Source organism: Pinus tabuliformis, chromosome 9, assembly GCF_031772625.1.
Source record: "Pinus tabuliformis cultivar Carrire ecotype Pingquan chromosome 9, CPIR1, whole genome shotgun sequence".
NCBI classification, from domain to species: Eukaryota; Viridiplantae; Streptophyta; class Pinopsida; order Pinales; family Pinaceae; genus Pinus; species Pinus tabuliformis.
Genome location: NC_142307.1, coordinates 221,782,912 through 221,789,659, shown reverse-complemented (window position 1 = coordinate 221,789,659; position 6,748 = coordinate 221,782,912). Strand labels below are relative to the sequence as shown.

Here is a 6,748-nt window from a genome sequence, read left to right as displayed (position 1 = left end):
TTAGTTCTCTTGCTTACACATTAGTATGGTTCAATGCTCTTTACTTCTGTAGCTTAGATCATAGCATTAGGTTAGTGTTGATTTAGCAATTCTTCTTAGCATAGCTGTTTAAATGGTTAACTAGGATATGGTGTGATTTAGCATTACATGTTGTTTTCTTCATTACTGTAGTAGAGTAGCTCTCTAAGAGTAGATTTTCTCTTCTTCCATCAAACAATAAAGCTTCTTCTGAATCTATAGAAGTCTAGCTTGGAACCCCTAGGGTCTCTCGCTGGATGAACAGTGACAACAGGCAGGACCTTCACTTTTACTTGTGCATATAGCACTGTCACGTCCTAGTTTGTACGAACCCTGGGTTGATAAGTAAAGGTAGTACCCCAGGATTTGCAGCATCCTTGCTACAATACTCACACTCATCAGGATCCCCCAAGGGTATTTTTAGGGCTAAAAGCCCATATTTTGGTCAAATTTTGTAATCCAAGTGTAAAGACTCTGCATATTGTGGTCGTGGATCGCGTAGGTGTTAAAGATTCATAGGGTTAACACCCTTATTCTGGAAATGTAATGTCGGTTGTAGAAGATATATCCATGGTCCGTAGACCATGGGATTGTATAAAAAGAGCTAAGATCTAAGTAGATAAAGAGACATCGAACATGTAAGAAAGTCATAGATCTAAGCAGAAGTCTAAGTTTTTGGTCGTAGCGTAGGTAGAGGCTCTGTAGCTGAGTGTGAAGAGGACTAGGGTAGAAGTACGCAGCTAAGTGCATAGACCCTTGCAGCTGAGTGCGCAGGGCGGGTCAAGTCTGTAATTTTTCGGAATTATAAATAAAGAGAAGTATTCTACAATTTTTGCATCTTTATTTCCTAGTCATGCATCTTGTTATGTTGGGTATGAATTCCATTTATAATGCTTATATGATGTGCGAATGCATGTAAATGTGTTGGTTAAGTGAACGCAAGTAAGAACATCTATTTATGCGAAGCTAACTAAAATCAGTTAATAACATAAGTAAGACACTTAGCCTAGTTTGGGAGATATCGTAGTTCACTGCCCTAGCAACATGAAATTCCTAGAGCTGTAGGTTAGGGTTGCGCGAAATCCAATTGTACCCTTTCGCAAAAGTACTAAAGGGTATAACAGAGGGCTAAGCAACCCGCGTGAAGGTATGGATAGATGGAATAAACTGACATCACAACGATCCCAAGGGTGTGAAAAATTGGTTCCAGCATCCCCGCATACTACTTTGGGTGAGAGTTCAGTTCGTGCTGCGTGGGCTTATGCCGAAAGGGCCAGTAGTGTAGGGATTTGTTTGGCTAACTAACGCTGGACCTAGGTTAGACCCCCTCAAGCCAAAAAATGGTTCTGTTGTTGGGACCAGAATCTTCATAAGATATGTGTGATGTTGTATCATTGGAATCCAACTAAGAAAGAAATTAAAGGCTCCTTGGATAGAAGGATCCATGAGTTTGTGGCACAAGAAAACATAAATCTGCAACTAACAAAAGAATAGTGGCTAGTGATGAGCCCCAAATTTGGTAACATTTTGGGCTCATTTGGCCTACTCACCCTTGCTCAACCCTTCATTTTTCATCACTTATGCATCATTTTTTAGTATATTCATGTTATTTTTAGGAAGGAGGGCAGTCATTATTCCTAGGTGGCTAATACATGTTTATTTTAGGTTTTTTTTGACATTAAATGGAGCAAAACCACGCAGATGAAGGCAAGGAGACAGCCAAGGTGGCATTGCGGTTTTGTAGGAAGGTTGTCCACAGCCTTGAATGACCTTCCTCGTGATCTCCACCTCAACTCCGAGCTCCAACAGCTATCACCACCGAGCTAGAAGGTAGCCAACGGATTCTAAGGGAACAACAGTTTACCTTTAGTTGGTCAGCCAAGCCCCACTAATTTAGGAGGCCAGCTTGGCCCTCATAATGTATAAATATTGAGGCTGTAGCCTTCGATGGGAACTTTTGGACCTTTGTTGCAGATTCTGAATTACGAGCTATAGCTCTGTTTTGCTTTTTGTAAGCCATTTTTGGCATGTTGTTAGACTTATGACTATGATATTTTAATAAAAGGCAGGCAGATTTGAGTTCAGTTCTGAGTTCTTAGAGGAGCTATAGCTCTCAGGGTTGGGCCCAACCTGAGAGCAATAGGCCTCCTTTCTTTGTATTGTTACTTTTCTTTCTTTCAGCATTATATTTCTTTTCCTTTACATGCACTTGGAAACACAGTTTGTTGATTCAGATTTCTTGGTGTGGTTACATAGGTTAGTGTTATGAAAAAAATTGCTTCAGTAGTTTAGATTAGAGTAAGAGGATTGGAGTTAATCAGAGTTCTAAAAAAGGTTGAATGCACACTCACTTTCACCTCTGTTTGGGGACCGGAAGTGCAGACCGTGCCAACTACCAAAAACATTGTTTTACATATTCATGCAAGTCTTGAGGTAATGTTTACGGTTGTAGAAGTGTCCGTGCATTTAGATCTTGTGGAATAACTCTTTGTTTCAACACCATGCATGATTTCCCTTTAAACTACATTGCTGTTCTTTGGTTTTAATAAAACAGTTAGAGTAGGTTGATGACATTTCGGTTATACGCAAGACAGGGGTGATTTGTTTCATTTACACTACGCAGCACCACTCTATCATTCCCTTACCCTTCTCAGCCATGCCTAGGCAATCTACTCATCTCCCAGTTAGATCATTTTCCTCCCAACTCTTCTGTTATCACTGAAAATGCTGTTGTCAAAAATTTTTAGTCTAGCTTAAAGTCAGGGTGTTTTCGCAGCGCCTGAATTCTGTTTAGCAGTTTCGCAGCGCCAGGATTCTTTTTAGCAGTTTCGCAGCGCTACCTGTTTGAGTGGTTTCGTAGCGTGCTACGAAACTGGAGATTTGATTGAGTTTTCAGTGGAGGCCTGAATCATAGCATGTCTGTTGTACACTGACTGCAACTGCTGTGGATGAGGTTGATGTGCTTAAAGGTCTAAGGTTGACTAAAGAATATAACTCTGGTGTTGTTGCATATGATACTCTGATCTATGGATTTTGCAAAATGGCCAGAGCAATCTGAAGAGCTATTAGGGTTGATTGTCGATTCTCTCAAGGCATTTGATGGTGTAGTTCCTCACGGTGGCCAAAGAGCATCGCACAGTAACATTCCTTCATACCAGCTACATAAACAACATAGGAATCAAGTTGTTGTTTCAAATATTTGGAATTGAGAAATATGGAGATGAATGTCGGTGATTTCTCCTCCATAATCATAGTTGGAGTATGCGTAATGGAAAAGAAGGTTCCTTCTGAATGAGCTTAGATCTTAACATCCTCTCCATGATAATCGAAAGGTATATGAGCGCCTTCAAAATTTTGGCATTCCCACTCCAAGTATGCACTTGTAAACGGGGATTACCTCTATCAAGAGTTGGACTATTTTGTGGAGCAAGGGATTTTGTTCAAGTCCATGAAAAGTGAATTATGAGGCCTTTTGTGAAAAAAAAGTTCATGGATATGATCACAGTGTTATGATTTACTACCCAAGTTCTGCTGGTGGAGGAATGAAAAAGCTACTTTAAAGGGTTGGAAATCATTCATGTGAGTTTTGTCAAGATTTTAGAAATGTACGATGGAAGGGTCAGCCTATTGATTCCAGTTAAAGGGAATGATAAGGAGCGCATTTCCTGGAGTTGATGTGGAACTTTCAAATTATCCCTCCACCATTATCGAAGTGTGGGCTCAGCAAGTTTGTGTCAGTGTTACAGATAGGCAGCATTGTGTTTATTGCTGGCAGAAGAAAAAAGGGACACCGAGAATTCTGTTTGGAATCGGTGTAAGAGATTTGTTTCTTCCCAGCCATTGAGTAACATATATTAAAGTTCATCTATGCATTCTATGAAACATGAACTTTTCAGCCAGAAAACGAGATATTAGAGGCCGAACTCTTCTGGTGTTGATTTTATAATTATTGTGCATTGGTAACGTGGTATGAGGCCAGAACTTTTCTCAACAACCATAGCCCCTGTATTTGTCATCACAATGGTCCGAATGGTAGCAATGTAGAAGAAGAGTTTAGTAAATGAATTCTTGAAGGACGAATGGTATCGTTTGAGAATTTGCGAGCCAAGCTTTTGCTAGAAAAGGGATTTATCTGTGATTTAAGTCACACCCTGCTACCTAAAAAATCAAGCAAATCCTCTTTCATGGCTTATGCGAAATGCATTGCAGCCGTTTCTTCAAGGCACACGGGCTTTTAAAATAACTGATATAAATGAAAATGGCGTGAATGTTATTAAGCACGTTGTTTCATTATTAATGAATATATTGAAGGCATGAAAGTGCTCGTATGAAATGCAGCGATTAATGCCAAGTGTCAAGTAGCTTTATAAAGAATTTGATTGCCATAAGGCCACCATGGTTAGTGACACTGGGATAGAGATGTGGCGCAAAAGCTGGAATGATATTGATTGATGTCGTTAAAAGACGAGTGCGCATTAAATAAACACAGAAGGAAGGTTGGATTTGGAGGAGAGATAGAATGGCGCTTTTATAATTTGCAAGTATTAGTTCAAGGTTTTCTAGAATCCGTCTTTCGGGCAAACTGTTAATATTGATGAATATTTGATAGATAAAAGAGTATCATAAAATCGCTGCTGTCGTAGTGTTTCTCAGGTGCGCGCTATACATTTCATTCTGTGGAAGATAATCAGATCAGAGGATTTTTGTTAAGATCCTTCGATCTTGTGAAACGCATATGATTAGAGTTCTTTCAGATATGGTAAAATAAAGCTCGTTTTTGGGGGTTTCAATTGTGGATTGAATCATGCAGAAGTTGTGAATTTTGATCTTGTAGATTGGCTACCACATGGTGGGTTTGCAGTGGAAATGTTTCTGATATTTACAATAAAGATTTGGATCGTTGGTCAGTAAGCAGGAACCCAAACGCTCCCAAGGGAACAGAAGGCTAGAGTTTGCATGGTTAAATTGTTGAAGCCATGAAGCCACATTTAATTGGAATGACAGGTCTCGGGGAAATCCATTGCCGTTGTATCATTCCCCTATTTTTGCATTGAGTGGCCATATTCACTGGTATGCTTGGGAATAAGTTGGGAAGGTACAACATTTATAAAGGAATAACTTTAACTTATGGAATGGAAGGTCACCGTGCTAAGATATGATTTAGAACTTTCATCTTTCTTATTCCTTAATTGAGAGGGTGTCATCTTCACAAATTTGTTTGCTAACCAATCTGCCATCTGTAACATGTTTGCAATCTTCATAATACTGTCATGGAATGTTGCTTTCTATCCTGGGATGGGATTCAAATCGTGCTGTTAAGAAATCTCGTTTTTCAGAGGATGAAGCACGTTTCTATATTGCAGAGATTGTGGATGTCCTTGAATACCTTCACAAAGTAGGACTGATACACCGAGATGTAAAGAGAATATACTTCTTCAAACCAATGGAAAACACCTCAATTTCAATTATTCCGACTACTTCAAATGAGAAGACCTGCACATTTGTTGGTACAGCTGCCTGCGTTCCGCTAGAGGTCCTTAAGCATGCACCTCCAACAATTGGAAACGATCTATGGGCACTGGGTTGCGCATTGTATCAGATGCTGTCTGACATATTACCTTTTAAAGATGGCAGTGAGTGGCTCACATTCCAAAGGATCATGGATAGAGATTTCAAATTTCCTGAATATTTTTCTTCTGAAGCATGGCACCTTATTGATTGTTTGCTGGATATGGACCCATCTAAAAGATTGGCTTCTGGCCCTGAAGGGTATGCTTCTCTCTAGAGTCATCCTTTCTTCAAGGGAGTTGACTGGGATAATGTTAGGAGTATGCTGGCTCCAAAGTTAGCCCCACCATTAACTGTGACTCTAAATGGGAGAAATTTCTAGATCCAGGGGAGTTCATTGTGATGGTTTCATTGGTTAAGAAAATTCGGAAACTTTACAACAAAAAGATGCAGCTGATTCTGACAGACAAGCCGAAGTTGATATATGTAGACCCAGTTAAATTGGTACAGTAGGTTGAGATAGTTTGGTTTGATAATCCTAAGGAGCTTAATGTCTAAGTGTTGAATTCTTCCAACTTTCAGATCTGTACTTTGAAAAAGACCACCTCATTTGAAGATTTGAAGACAGCAAGGAATACTACAGTGACTTTATGTTTTAGTTGGGATTTATGAAGCTTTTTATTGGTTTGATGCTAATCAAGTTGGCTGTGATATGTAATGACAGAAGCAAGCTTCATCTTCTTAAAACTATTTAGGTTCCTAATAGCTGTACAAATGTCTGAAGAGATCATGAATCTAAGCAGAAAACACTTCAAAGATACATAGGTTCTGTTTTGACATCTACAGCAGTTTCGTAGCGCGCTACGAAACTGCTGTAGAATGCTGTTTTGTGGAAAAACAATGAATTTTGATGATGAGGTCAGCTAACGGTAAAAAGAAGGTCTCAAACACAGGCAGAGAGATCATACATGGATTTCCTAACAGCTCAAACAGTGACAGGTGTAGGTCTTGAAGAGAAAATAAAATATTTTGTTTATTTTCATAAAGTTTTCTCAAAGGCAATTTATGATCGAGCTACTAGGGTATTGGTGGGGTTACCAGAATGTTCAGTTGATACACCTGTTTGGTCCTTGAAGCATCCAGATCATATAACATATGGTGGTTATGCGTTGTTAATTAAAGGTTCAAAGAACTTGGAGTGTGGTTTTTAAATGATGAAGAG

At 39.3% G+C, this 6,748-nt stretch overlaps 1 pseudogene; it reads left to right on the top strand.

Moving 5' to 3' along the window:
- Positions 1–5,293: 5,293 nt before the first annotated feature.
- Positions 5,294–5,908, top strand: LOC149147947 (3-phosphoinositide-dependent protein kinase 2 pseudogene; annotated as a pseudogene).
- Positions 5,909–6,748: the final 840 nt, after the last annotated feature.